The following is a 15,734-nucleotide window of genomic DNA, read 5'->3' as shown; positions in this document are numbered from 1 at the left end:
AGCAGCTCAATTCTGATATTTTTTTAAACACTAATTGGTCTTAATAAAAACATATTTAGTTATCTAGGCAAGTAAGTTAAGAACAAATTCTTATTTACAATGACAGCCTACCAAAAGGCAAAAGGCTTCCTGCCCGTATGTGGGCTGGGATTAACTATCTTAATAAATTAAATAAACATATAAGACAAAACACACATCATGACAAGAGAGACAGCACAACAATACATAAAGAGAGACCTAAGACAACAACATAGCATGGCTGTAACACAGCATGGTAGCAACACAACATGACAACAACATGGTAGCAACACAACATGGCAGCAGCACAACATGGTAGCTGCATAAAACAGGGTAGGAACATTATTGGGCACAGACAACAGCACAAAGGGCAAGAAGGTAGAGACAACAATACAACATGCAAAGCAGACACAACTGTCAGTAAGAGTGTCCATGATTGAGTCTTTCAATTAAGACATTGAGATAAAACTGTCCAGTTTGAGTGTTTGTTGCAGCTCGTTCCAGTCGCTAGCTGCAGCGAACTGAAAAGACGAGCGACCCAAGGATGTGTGTGCTTTGGGGACCTTAAACATAATGTGACTGGCAGAACGGTGTTGTATGTGGAGGATGAGGGCTGCAGTAAATATCTCAGATAGGGGGGAATGAGGCCTAAGAGTGTTTAATAAATAAGCATCAATCAGTGGGTCTTGCGATGCGTATACAGAGATGACCAGTTCACATGGGAGTATAGAGTGCAGTGATGTGTCCTATAAGGAGCATTGGTGGCTAATCTGATGGCCTAATTGCAAAGAACATCTCGCCGCTCGAGAGCACCCTTACCTGCCGATCTATAAATTACGTCTCCGAAATCTAGCATGGGTAGGATGGTCATCTGACTCAGTATAGTTTGGCAGCTGGGGTGAAAGAGGAGCGATTACGATAAAGTAAACCAAGTCCAGATTTAACTTTAGCCTGCAGCTTTGATATGTGCTGAGAGAAGGACAGTCTAGCCATACTCCCAAGTACTTGTATGAGGTGACTACTTCAAGCTCTAAACCCTCAGAGGTAGTAATCAAACCTGTGGGGAGAGGGGCATTCTTCTTACCAAACGACATGACCTTTGTTTTGGAGGTGTTCAGAACAACGTTAAGGGCAGAGAAAGATTTCTTGTCGAGCATTTAACATAACATCTGGGGAGGGGCCACCTGAGTATAAGACTGTATCATCTGCATATAAATGGATGAGAGAGCTTCCTACTGCCTGAGCTATGTTGTTGATGTAAATTGAGAAGAGCGTGGGGCCTAGGATTGAGCTTTGGGGTACACCCTTGGTGACAGGCAGTGGCTGAGACAGCAGATGTTCTGACTTTATACACTGCACTCTTTGAGAGAGGTAGTTAGCAAATCAGGCCAAAGACCCTTCAGAGACACCGATACTCCTTAGCCGGTCCACAAGAATGGAATGGTCTACCATATCAAAAGCTTTGTCCAAGCCGATAAAAATAGCAGCACAACATTGCTTAGATTCAAGGGCAATGATGATTACATTGAGGACCTTTAAGGTTACAGTGACACAGCCATAACATGAGCAGAAACCAGATTGCATATCAGAGAGAATACTATAGATATCAAGAAAGCCAGTCAGTTTATTATTGACAAGTTTTTCCAACACTTTTGATAAACAGGGCAAAATAGAAATATGTCTATAACAGTTAGGATGAGCTTGATCTCCCCCTTTAAAGAAAGGACGAACCGTGGCTTCCAAGCAATAGGAACCTCCCCAGAGAGGAGAGACAGGTTAAAAAGGTCTGAGATAGGCTTGGCGATGATAGGGGCAGCAACTTTGAAGAAGGAAGTGTCTAAAACCATCTGATCCAGATGTTTTTGGGGGTCAAGTTTAAGGAGCTCCTTTTGCACCTCAGAGTCAGTGACTGCCTGCAGGGAGAAACTTTGTAGCGGGGTAGTGGAAAAAGAGGAAGAAGCATCGAGGCTAGTCGCATTAGCAGGGTTGGGAGATGAGGAAATGTTGGACGGGCAAGCAGGCATGGCTGAGTCAAATAGGAATCCAACTTTATGAAGTGGTGATTAAAGAGCTCAGCCATGTGCTTCTTGTCAGTAACAACCCCATCATCAACTTTAAAGAACATGTGCAGCTGTGAGGAGGAGGGTTTATTCTCCAGGTCTTTAACCGTTTTCCAGAACTTTTTGGGGTTAGACCCACAGAGCGAGAGCTGCTCCTTAAAGTAACTAACTTTGGCCTTCTGGATAGCTTGAGCGCACTAATTTGTCATTTGCATGAACGAGAGCCAGCCAGCCTGAGTATGCGTGTGCCGAGCCTTTCGCTGAATGCAATTCTTGAGGTGGAGTAACTCTGCAAGATCACGGTCAAACCTGTGGCTGAACCTGTTTTTACTTCTCATTTTCTTTATGTGGGCGTGTTTGTTAACAATATTACTGAAAATTGTAAAAAGAAGGTCCAAGAGTCTTCGTCAGAGGGGTCAAGCTGATTCTATACCAATTTATAGAGGTCAGGTCATGAAGGAAGGCTTGCTCATGAACGTTTTTTCCCAAGCGTCAATGACAAATCAGGACAGGTCATTTCACTGAGCAGCCATTACGAACACAAGCTGTAAAACAGTGATCACTAAGGTCATTACAGAAAACACCAGACTGATACCTATGAGGATTATTTGTTATCAGATTAGCTCTGTAAAAAAGATGATGTGAAAAGATTTGATGTGATTGTTCAAAAGACCAATTAGTGGAAACAATGTTAGAATTGGGCTGCCTGTGTAAACGCAGGCAAATGGTTGCCATTTGTGATGCAAGGTAACAACCTAAAACCACCACAATAAGCCTAATGAAACAACAAATAAAGGTGACAATTATAGGGTAGGCTAATTAGGGTTGCCATTGCTATGGCAGCAGGATGGCAGCAGGTAAAGGATAACTCGAAGTGATAGGGCTACATTAGGCTACATGTCATAAAGATTGCGACAGGTGGCATATTTGTCCATATTCAATATGTACTCATATATTGTTTTTTTTAACCTCTCTGGGCTAGGCGGGATGAATTCGTCCCACCTACGCAACAGCCAGTTGAATCCCGTGGCGCGATTTTCAAATACCTTAGAAATGCTATTACTTCAATTTCTCAAACATATGACTATTTTACAGCATTTTGAAGACAAGACTCTCGTTAATCTAACCACACTGTCCGATTTCAAAAAGGCTTTACAACGAAAGCAAAACATTAGATTATGTCAGCAGAGTACCCAGCCAGAAATAATCAGACACCCATTTTTCAAGCTAGCATATAATGTCACAATAACCCAGAAGACAGCTAAATGCAGCACTAACATTTGATGATCTTCATCAGATGACAATCCTAGGACATTATGTTATACAATACATGCATGTTTTGTTCAATCAAGTTCATATTTATATCAAAAACCAGCTTTTTACATTAGCATGTGACGTTCAGAACTAGCATACCCCCTGCAAACTTCCGGGGAATTTACTAACAATTTACTAAATTACTCACGATAAACGTTCACAAAAAACATAACAATTATTTTAAGAATTATAGATACAGAACTCCTTTGTGCAATCGAGGTGTCCGATTTTAAAATAGCTTTTCGGTGAAAGCACATTTTGCAATATTCTCAGTAGATAGCCCAGCCATCACGGCTAGCCATTTAGACACCGACCAAGTTTAGCCCTGACCAAAGTCAGATTTACTATTACAAAAGTTTGATTACCTTTGTTGTCTTCGTCAGAATGCACTCCCAGGACTGCTACTTCAATAACAAATGTTGGTTTGGTCCAAAATAATCCATCGTTATATCCAAATAGCTGCGTTTTGTTCGTGCGTTCCAGACACTATCCGAAATGGTAAATCAGGGTTACGAGCATGGCGCAATTCGTGACAAAAAAATTCTAAATATTCCATTACCGTACTTCGAAGCATGTCAACCGCTGTTTAAAATCCATTTTTATGCCATTTTTCTTGTAAAAAAGCGATAATATTCCGACCGGGAATCTCTAAACAGAGGAAAGAAAACAAAGCGTTCGGTCGACGCGGGCACGAGCCTGAGTCTCACAGTACTGTAACCAGCCACTACCCAAACGCGCTACTTTTTTTCAGCCAGAGCCTGCAAAGCCACGATTCAGCTTTTTGCCGCCTTCTGAGAGCCTATGGCAGCCGTAGGAAGTGTCACGTAACAGCAGAGATCCTTTGTAATGGATAGAGATGGCAAAGAAGGCCAAGAAATGGTCAGACAGGGTACTTCCTGTACAAAATCTTCTCAGGTTTTGACCTGCCATTTGAGTTCTGTTATACTCACAGACACCATTCAAACAGTTTTAGAAACTTTGGAGTGTTTTCTATCCAAAGCCAATAATTATATGCATATTCTACTTACTGGGCAGGAGTAGTAACCAGATTAAATCGGGTACGTTTTTTATCCAGCCGTGTCAATACTGCCCCCTAGCCCTAACAGGTTAAATAATTAACCCTAACCATAAATCCTTCAATCAAATTAATATAATTAATGTTGATTTTTAATTGCAAGACACTATTTCGATTGAGGGACACATAGGCTTCTTATCAAGAAATGTGCATTGTACCAAGAGATCAGAATTGTACATAATTGACTAACATTGAGCAACCATACATTGTCCTTTGTAGTAACTTGACAACGAATGCCCACACGCATTTCGATATTACTTTCCTTTACTTTCAACCCAAACCTAAAGGTGTATTGCCAGGTACAAACGGTACAAACATAGCAGAACTATATAGCCCACTCAACCGGTGGTAGAATCACATTGCAGAGAATTCACTCTTAGTGATGACATCATCAAATGAGAAATGTCACGGTCAATACCAATAATAACCATGTCATTATTTATATAGTGTCCACACTATAATACTTCTCCCCCCTCAATTTAAATCCCCCCTGTAAGGAAAACATAAGGTTAACAAGTAAACCACATCAGTGTTTTCTTTTCTTTACTACACCACACTGTAGAACTTCTGCTGGTGTTACCGTAAATGTAAACAAAACAACAACAACAAAATGACAGTCCTTATTTCTTTTCAACTAGGTCTGCTGCTCCAAACAAACACTAACACCACAAGTCTCTCAGTCTCAACTACAGAGTTAGTCTTTCAGGAGGCTTGTGACTACGCTGTGATCTGCGCAGTACTCCTGGTGTGCTACGAGACACAGGTAAGGCGTGTCCCAGTGGAGCTGGGTCTGAGGGCACAGGAGCGGGTTGGGTGTTTGTGAGAGAATGTCCTGTGGGATTTCAACTTGTATACTACCACCCACAGCTGTTCCGTCTGAAAACATGGTCTTGTCTTTGTCATAGCGCAGGCGGAGATGGTCCTGGTGTCTGCGTATGACTCGCCCATCAGTCAGTTTGACCACAAAGGAGACGGGACCACTCTGATACCTGGCAACCAGCGTTGGCTGCTTGTGAAGTTGCAGATGTAGACAGTGTAATGGGTTTTAACTGTCTCTCCCTTGCGTGGTGGTCATGTCTCTCTTTTTGTTTCTCCTGCTTCCGTTCCACTCGTGCTCTGATGTTCGGACGCAGTAGATCCAGGTGAGCTGTTGGCTTTCTGCCCATTAACATCACCGCTGGAGCCTGTCCTGTTGTTGTTTGTGGCGTGATGGGGTACTGGAACAAGAACCGAGAGAGCTTAGTTGTGATTGTTCCCCCAGTCATCCTTTTGAGCCCCTCTTTCAGTGTCTGCACAGCCCGCTCCGCTAAGCCGTTTGAGGCCGGGTGAAATGAGGCGCTGCGGACATGGCGGATCCCGTTTCTCCGCATGAATTCTTGGAACAAGTCACAGGTAAACGTTGTTGCGTTGTCGGACACCAGAGTGTCCGGCAGACCATGGGTTGAAAACACCGGCCGAAGCTTTTTGATGGTTGTGGTCGCTGTGATGTTGCTCATGATGTGCGCCTCCAGCCACTTGGAGTGTGCGTCCACCATGACAAGGAACATGTGACCCATGAAAGGGCCTGCAAAATCTATATGCAGCCTGGACCATGGGCGGTCAGGCCACTCCCACAGATGTAGTGGCGCGGGCGGCGCCATCTTCTGGTTGATCTGGCACTCAGAACATTATTTAACTTTGTCTTCTACCTCCTGATCCATGTTAGGCCACCAGATGTAAGATCTGGCTAAACTTTTCATCCGGGAGGCACCCGGGTGAGCCTCATGGACCTCATCCATGACTTGTGCACGGCCAGGGGGTGGAACAACCACTCAGGACCCCCAGAGTATGCAGCCATCCTGCACACTCAGCTCAGTTTTGCGCTTTGCATAAGGTCTTAGTCCATCATCCTCTATGACAGGAGGCCAACCCTGCATCAGGAATCTTTTCACTTGGGACAGGATAGGATCCCAGTCTGTCCACTGTTTGATCTGTTTGGCATTCACAGGTGAGTTTGACAATCTCTCCATTAGGAAAATTGTCTCGGGAGGCACCACAGTTGTGGCAGGCATCTCTGGTAGCGGGAGACGGCTGAGCGCGTCTGCATTTGCATTGTCCTTCCCCGCTCTATACACTATCGTGTACTGGTAAGCTGACAGTGTCAGGGCCCAGCGCTGTAACCTTGCTGAAGCCATGGGCGGAATGCATCTTGATTCACTAAAAAGGCTCATCAGTGGTTTGTGGTCAGTGCATATGGTGAAATGACGACCGTAGAGGTACTGATAGAAGCGTTTCACAGCAAAGACTATGGCCAGACCTTCCTTGTCTAACTGTGAATAACCCTTCTCAGCACTCGTCAGCGTACGTGATGCGAATCCAATGGGTCTCACTGACCCGTCCTTCATCTGATGAGAGAGTACTGCCCCGACGCCATAGGGTGAGGCATCACATGACAGGATGATCTCTTTGTCTTGGTCAAAATGAACCAGAAGTTGTGCTGATTGTAGTAGTGCTTTCACTTCCTTGAAAGCTTTCTCTTATGCTGGCCCCCACTTCCATTTACAGTCTTTGTGGAGCAACTGATAAAGTGGAGCCAACACTGTTGACAGCTCCGGGAGGAACTTACCATAGTAGTTCACCATGCCCAGGAACGACCTGAGCTCTGACCCATTCTTGGGGTTTGGAGCATCCTTGATTGCCCTGACTTTGTGCTCCACAGGACACAGACCCTGCGCTGTGATCTTGTGACCTAGGTATGTCACACTCTGTGCTTGGAATGTGCACTTGCTACGCTTCAGGCGCAGCCCTGCCGCAGAGAATCTCTTTAACACCTGGTCCAGATGGTGGAGGTGCTCCTCCTCCGTCTCCCCTGTAACCAGGATGTCATCCAGGTACACTGCTACATGAGGGATCCCTTGCAGCAGATTGTCCATTGTCCTCTGGAAAATGGCTGGGCTGGACGCCACTCCGAAAACCAAGCGGTTGTACCTGAACAAGCCTTTGTGCGTGTTCACTGTGATATACTCTTTTGAGTCCTCGTCCAGGAGGAGCTGTTGGTAGGCGTGACTCATGTCAAGCTTTGAGAACGTCTTGCCTTCTGCCAGTGTCGCGAACAAGTCCTCCACCCATGGCAGCGGATAAGCGTCTAGCTTAGAGGCCCTGTTGATGGTGAGTTTGTAGTCCCCACATATACGCACCGTGCCGTCACTTTTCAGAACGGGAACGATAGGAGCTGCCCAGCGGGAGAACTGAACGGGAGTAATGACGTTTGCTTCCTGCAGCCGCTCCAACTCATCTTCCACTTTCTTTTCATGGCGTAAGGCACTGTCCTGGGCTTGAAAATGCGAGGCTCGGCCTGAGGATCCACGAACAGCTTAACTGCAGTGCCCTGCAGTGTGCCCAGTTCATCTTTGAAAAGCTCTGGGTACTTTTGAATGACATCCTCAGTCACTCAGGTGTGTTTTATCTCACCCCAGCTCAGTTGTATTTTGTTTAGCCAGTCACGCCCTAGTAAACTAGGCCCATTCCCTTTCACCACCAGGAGCCGTGCTCTCGCTTCCTGGCTGTTGTATGCAATGTCCACCTCTAGAGCCCCCAGCAATGGTATGGTCTCCCCGGTGTACGTACGCAGTCTGATCCCTGCCGGTGTGAGGGCAGAAACCTGTCTTGAGCCCCATTTTTGTTTGTAGGTCTCCTCACTTATGACAGAGGCAGAGGCCCCCGTGTCAACCTCCATCCTCATCTGCTTTCCATCTACCTCCACTGTAGCATAGATAGGCTCTGCGCGCGGCTCCCTCACATTAAACATGTTGTAGGAACAATGCTCTTCCTCCTCCTCTGTGCTCTCTAGGTGGTGCGCTGCTGACTGAGGCTTTGGTGCTGTGAACTTGCCCAGCCCAGTCCGCCCACCCTCTGGCTTGCTCCTAGGACCCCTGCATTTTTTTGCTAAATGTCCCTTTTTGCTGCAATTGTGACAGACAGTCTCCATGAACTTACAGTTGTTACCATAATGTGTCCCTCCACATCTGAAACATTCCACTGCTTTTCCCCTTTTTCCTGCCACCTCTTTTGTCACCTGATGCACTGCACAACTTTCACTGTTGGCCTTTTGAATATTTTTCACATTACTAGCGGCCATCTCCATCCCTTGAGATAGTTCCAATGCTCTCTTGAAAGTCAGTGTGGCTTCCCCCAGCAACCGGCGCTGTATGCTGTCCTCATTAATGCCACAGACTAATCTGTCACGGAGCATGTCCTCTAACATAGCCCCAAACTCACAATGTTCAGAGAGTTCACGTAATTCAGCAACAAAGTTAGCAACAGACTGACCTGTTTCCCGAAAATGGCAGTTAAACTTGAACCTCTGGACAATCACTGACGGATTTGGATTGTGGTGAGTCTGAACGAGAGCAACTAGATCCCCAAAAGGAATTTCTCCCGGTCTCCGTGGTGTAGCCAAATGCCTCATTAGCTTGTAGGTTTTAGCCCCACACACACTCAAGGGAATAGAGCGCTGTTTAGCCACATCTATGATTCCATTTGCCAAGAAAAAGTGTCCCAACCTTTCCACATATTCCGTCCAGTCCTCGTTCTCTTCCACAAACTCAGTGATAGTCCCAAACATTGCCATCATAACGCCAACTTGTCCTTGATCCTCGTTAGTGATTTTCACTTGCTGCTGATTGTCCCCGTCGGCGTTTCCATCCAGCGGCACCTGCTCTCCGTCGCTCATTAAGCTAGCTAGCTAACTGACTACCTCCACTGTTTCTTAGCTAGCTAGCACCTCGCCCTGTACAAGTTGATAAAGTTTTATCCTCGTCGCCAAAAAGGTGTAGTAACTTGACAAGGAATGCCCTCACGCATTTCGATATTACTTTCCTTTACTTTCAACCCAAACCTAAAGGTGTATTGCCAGGTACAAACGGTACAAATATAGCAGAACTATATAGCCCACTCAACCGGTGGTAGAATCACATTGCACAGAACTCACTCTTAGTGATGACATCATCAAAAGGGAAGGTCACGGTCAATACCAATAATAACCATGTCATTATTTATATAGTGTCCACACTTTAACATCCTTCAAATGTATAACAAAATTATATTTTCACCAAAAGCAAATAACATTTTTATTGGAATGTAGCCTATTCTAACGGGTGTAAAAATAAATACAAATAAAAACATTCCAAGGAACACACTGTCAAATTCCTCTGACTTGTGATACAAAGTTGCAATCAAAGCCTCACAAACACTGTATAGGCCTTTATCTCAGACAGACCAATCATCAAACACACCAGACAAGCCCACTTACATAATTATATCTATTTTTTTATCTGAAATGCACCCTATAAAAAAGTATCCAGATAATCAACCCAAGGCGATGCATGGAAGCGTCATATAATAACATGTTAACCTGTAAAAACCCGTTCCCAAACACTAGCTATCCCAAGATGCATCCTTCCGCCCTACTCACCTCAGGCGTTCTGCTGCCCCGCTCTCAGTTGTCATACCTTGCGATGCAGCCAACCCCGATTGTGTGTGTGTGTGTGTGACTTTATAGGTTGGTCTATGTTGTGTGTTCTCCCCATCCCTTTGGCTCCTCTCATCTTTCTCACCTCCCTCATCTCTCCCCTCCCCCTGCTCCCGTCACCGTGCAGCTGCACCCCTCTAGAGGAGCCATGGACACAAACAAAGAAAGTTTGAGCAGAACCAACTTTGACAAGACAGAGAATGAGAAGGGAGAGTGATGGAGGGAGAGAGATACAAGGGGTGTAAAGAGGGAGAAATAGAGAGAGCAATAAAGAGAGAGAGGTGGAGAAGGGGACAGAGAGAGTGTGAGGGAGAAATCGGGAGGGGGAGAGAGAAGGAGGGAGAGAGACCAATAGAGAACAGTACTGGGGAGAGGGAAGAGATTTTCCAGGTTTAGTCTGCTTTTCTCTTCTCTAATACACATAGATGCTGTCCTTTATGACAGAAGAGTTTATCTTATTCTCTACTTATCCATTCATTCTAGTTTCAGGGCTATCTTTGTGTGTTTGAGGAGTTCAATATGTGTTAGAGTGTGTGTTTTAGGAGTATTTTCAGTTCAAAGTGGGGTTCACAGTGTACATGGCTTGTTGAGTGTGTGTCTGATTGGTGTGTGTATGAAGACTGAGGCAGCAAAGACACATTTCTCATTCATGCCTGCTGCAGATTCCTGAAAGAGTGAAACCCCACAGAATGAAACACTGGCTGGTCCAGTCAGCCAAATCAATAGTTCTGAATAGAGGGGAGAGAAGAGAGAGGAGAGGACTGAAAAGGGTTCTCTTACACCCCTCTCTAGTCCCATCAAACCCCTTACCTCCTCCCTCTTTCCCTCCCCTTCTCTCCCAACCTCAACCCCTTACAGAGCCCCACTGTTTCATACTGCAGAGAAGCTTGGCAATAGCAGTTGCCCTAGTGTACACCTCAGATAGCGAGAGAGGGGAGAGAGAAGACGTAAGAAAAAGAGTAAAAGGGATAATTCATCACACCTTTTTCTTGTTCAAGAAATCAAGAAAGTCAAAACCTTTCAGCCTTTATCTGAACTGACAGCCTGGTCTCATAGACTAGACGTAACATAGTAAATGTACATCCGGGACACTCAAATTAGGGAAAGGGAAAGGGGAATATCTAGTCAGTAATACAACTGAATGCCTTCATCTGAAATGTGTCTTCCGCATTTCACAGTCTTCCCATCCACCCCGGCCAACCACCCTACTTTCATTTTTTGTCCTAAATAACCATCTGTCTTATGTAACCCTACAAAATGTAACCTATCATACTAACCTCAGGGGCGGAATGACACATTTTTACCTTGTCTGCTCGGGGATTCGATCCAGCAACCTTTCGGTTAGTATGATAAGTTATGTTTTGTAGGGTTACATTAGACAGATGGTTACTTAAGACAAAAAACGAAAGTAGCGTGGTTGGCGGGGGTGGATGGGTAGGCATATAATGTGAACGTTTAGCAACCCAAAGGTTACGAGTTCGAATTTCATCACAGACAACTTTAGTATATTCAACTACTAACTAGTTTTGAGCTACTTTGCAACTACTTAGCATGTTAGCTAAACCTTCCCCTAACCCTAACCTTAACCCTTTTAACTAACAATTCCCCTAACCTTAACCCTTTAAACTAACTCCTAAACTTAACCCTAACCTTATCCCTAACCGATAACCCGAACCCTTTGCCTAGCTAACGTTAGCCAGATAGATAACACTAGCCACCTAGCTACAATCCGTAACATACTGTATCGTTCGTTTGGCAAATTTGTAACATATTGCAAGTTTTGTAAATTCATAACACATTGTAGTTTTTGCAAATTCGTAACATGTAATACGAATTGTAATTCATATCATATCATATGTAATGGGTGATGGCCATCCACAAATTAATACATTCCATACGAAGCGTAACATACTAAATTGAGTGTCTCGGATTGCGTACAGAATACTACGAAATGCTCTGAGGTTGTTGGAGTCCACCTTGACCCGAAAAAGAGTCATATAGCCACAGAGAGCCATAGAGAGAAAGAGTCCTATGAGTTCACTGCCTTTGTTAGGTAGTTAGGTAGTCTATGCCTGTTCAGACATCATCAATGGCCTTTCATCATTACATAGATTATGGTCTTCAAATACTCAGTGATTGCAGGAATCCACCATGCTGAGTTTGATTTATTTGTCCTGATGGTGCAGGAAGTGTCTGAGCGTTAACTCATTATCAAACCACACACGGTCTCTCTCTCCCTGCACCCCTACAGAGAAGCTAATCTGGGGCTGACTCTGGGCCAGAACACACATACACATGCAAAAACATACACACACACACACAGAAACAGGCACGAAGAAACGCATGCACACAGACATGTACACACATTAGGGGTACGTGTTTAAACAGTTGGGTTGGCTGAGAGAAGGGTGAGGGTTGGAGGAGAGGAGTTGGAGGTACATTGGTTCCAAGCAAACACAATGGAGTGTAAGATTTTGCACACACACAACAACAACAAAACACTCATACACGCACCATAATGGGGACATTGTTGGGTCATATGCCCACTTTCCCGATATGCGCAGAGATGTCCACGATATTAGTGTGAAGAGTTTTACATTTATTTGAATAGTATTCCCATGGGGTTGTGGTTGAATTTCAAGGGATATATGGCTCTCTATGGCATTCTGTATTTATCAGTATAAAAGAACACTAGCGACAGACGATCACATTACATCAGGGATCATCAACTAGATTCAGCCGCAGGCAGATATTTTCTTAAGCGGATGGTCGGGGGGCCAGAACATAATTACAAATAATTTGTAGACTGCAAACTGACCACAAGCCACCCAAAGAGATATAATATTTGACTAAAACATAATCATTTCAAACCTTGCTTACTTTTGTATATACTGAACAAAAATATGAACACAATGTGCAACAATTTAATTTATTTTACTGCGTTACAGTTCATATAAGGAAATCAGTCAATTGAAATAAATGCATCAGGCCCTAATCTATGGACTTCACATGACTGGGCAGGGGAGCAGACATGGGTGGGCTTGGGAGGACATAGGCCCACCCACTGGGGAGCAAGGTCCAGCCCAATCAGAATCAGTTTTTCCCCACAAAAGGGCTTTATTACAGACAGAAATACTCCTCAGTTTCATCAGCTGTCCTGGTGGCTGGTCTCAGATGATCCCACAAGTGAAGAAGCCAGATGTGGAGGTCCTGGGCTGGCGTGGTGACATGAGGTCTGCGGTTGTTCGGTTGGACGTACTGCCAAATTCTCTAAAACAACGTTGGAGGTGGCTTATAGTTGAGAAATTAACATTCAATTCTCTGGCAACAGCTCTGGTGGACATTCCTGGAGTCGGCATGCCAATTGCAGACTCCCTCAAAAGTTGAGACATCTGTGTCATTGTGTTGTGTAACAAAACTGCACATTTTTGAATTACCTTTTAATGTCCCCATCACAAGGTGCACCTGTGTAATGATCATGCTGTTTAATCAGCCTCTTGATATGCCACACCTGTCAGGTGGATGGATTATTTTGGCAAAGGACAAATGCTCACTAACAGGGATATAAACATATTTGTGCACAACATTTCACAGAAATAAGCTTAGGGAACATTTCTGGGATCTTTTATTTTTACATGTTGCGTTTATATTTTTGTTCAGTGTATATGATCACATGTCTCTATTATGCATGAGAATACTTTGGAACAGAGTTCCAAAATTAAAATCAATTGGAGTTGATTTCCTGGCGATTTTATAGTCTTTTATGTCCAACAATTAAAATAATTTTTTAGCTCAGAAAACTTGGGGGGCTAAATAAAACCATTTGGCCCACGGGTCGCCAGTTGGGGACCTCTACATTACATGAAAGAGTTTGACTAAGAGCTATACCTATAGAGGGCAGCAGAGTTCTTTAGAAAGCACATTCACCGAACAAACTCACTGTGGTGGTAAAGTGATTACAATCTCTCTCACTCTCTTTCTCTCTCTCATTCTCTCTCACGACTCCCTCCTCTCACTTATCCCTCTCTCTCTCTGGCTATAAAGAATGTTCTACTCGTCAGGGACTGGCTAATTGATCCTGACATTTCCACAGCCTGATCATTGATAATTTCCTCCTGTCCTGAATATGAATGTGTGTAAATGTCTTTCTGAGTTTGCATGTGACTGAGTAGGAGTGTGGTGCATAGTGTGTGCCAGTGGAGGCTGCTGAGGGGAGAACTCATAATAATGGCTGGAACGGAGCGAATGAAATGGCATCAAACAGTGTTTGATACCATTCCACCTATTCCGCTCAGAATTTAATTGAGAATGACACATACCTTCCAATTCAACACTTGAATTTGAATTTAAGTAGTAAACAGGATACATGATTGCAATTCAAATTTGAAGTGAAATTCAATGAAATTCAAACGCCTCTCCTGTTCTATATTAGGTGAAGCTTATGCACATATATGGTACATCTCGTACATAAAACATCAAACACATCATTATATACTGGCTGGGATTAAAAACAAAAATATAGGACAAAACACACATCCCGACAAGAGAGACACCACAACACTACATAAAGAGAGACCTAACAGCATAGCATGGCAGCAACACATGACAACACAGCATGGTATCAACACCACATAACAACATGGTAGCAACACAACATGGTAGCAACACAAAACATGGTACGAACATTATTGGGCACAGACAACAGTACAAAGTCAAGAAGGTAGAAACAACAAAACATCACGAGAAGCAGCCACAACTGTCAGTAAGAGTGTCCATGATTGAGTCTTTGAATGAAGAGATGGAGATAAAACTGTCCAGTTTGAGTGTTTTTTGCAGCTCGTTCCAGTCGCTAGCTGCAGCGAACTGAAAAGAGAAGTGACCCAGTGATGTGTGTGCTTTGGGAACCTTTAACAGAGTGTGACTGGCAGAACGGGTGTTGTATGTGGAGGATGAGGGCTGCAGTAGGTAATACTTAAGGGTAATAGTGAGTCGTGTTTTATTATTTTGTTTTAAGACTTAAGACTTGTTTCAACCTGTTAACCTTTGAATTGTTTCTTTAACCACGCAAAATGAATGGGTCAAAAATAAATGTTCATCCGTAATATGTTCAATTTTGAAGATCTGGTTGTGATCTTGTTGCCGCTGGGAGCTGGGACTGAGTCAGTGCTTTGAGTTGGTTGTTTATACAACGTTGGATAGGCAGAGTAGCGTAAAATCAAGATTACAACTTCAGCACTGTGATTGGCATAAATGCAGTTTAGGACTGATGGGAGATGTGCTAAAATAATCTAAATAAAATCATTGGGTTATGAATTAGTAACGAAGATGTTTGAGAGTGTGTGTATGTGTGTGTGTGCGTGCATGTGTGCGTGTAACTACCTGCTCCAGTCTCAAATTGGGCCAGGGTGTCGCCACAGTGTCTAATGCAGACTGGGTCCTGCCTCCAGCCATACATAATAGAACAGGACAGGTCAATAGAGACTAGAGTTGGTGCTACAGTGTGGACTACTGTACTCTGTGTGTGTGTGTACTAGTACTATATGGACTACTTTAACTGCTATAGTAAGGACTACTTTACTCTCTTTGTAGCTGAAAGTGTTATGGACTACTTGGCAATTCAGATCCCTCGGCAACATTAGTCTCCTGACTGAGAACGTCTGCTTCTGTAAGACATCTATACCCTCATACAGTAGGTGCAGGGACATCAAATCTATAAAATTCACAACCACATGAAATTTGGCTGATCTCTGGGGGCACT

The 15,734-nt window shown here is 44.0% G+C and overlaps 1 pseudogene; it reads right to left on the bottom strand.

The window, feature by feature from the left end:
• Positions 1-4,453: 4,453 nt before the first annotated feature.
• Positions 4,454-9,909, bottom strand: LOC123729845 (uncharacterized protein K02A2.6-like; annotated as a pseudogene).
• Positions 9,910-15,734: the final 5,825 nt, after the last annotated feature.

This window comes from Salmo salar, chromosome ssa23 (assembly GCF_905237065.1).
Source record: "Salmo salar chromosome ssa23, Ssal_v3.1, whole genome shotgun sequence".
NCBI lineage: Eukaryota > Metazoa > Chordata > Actinopteri > Salmoniformes > Salmonidae > Salmo > Salmo salar.
Note: the sequence above shows the minus strand (reverse complement) of the source record. Positions and strands in the feature narration are given on the sequence as shown.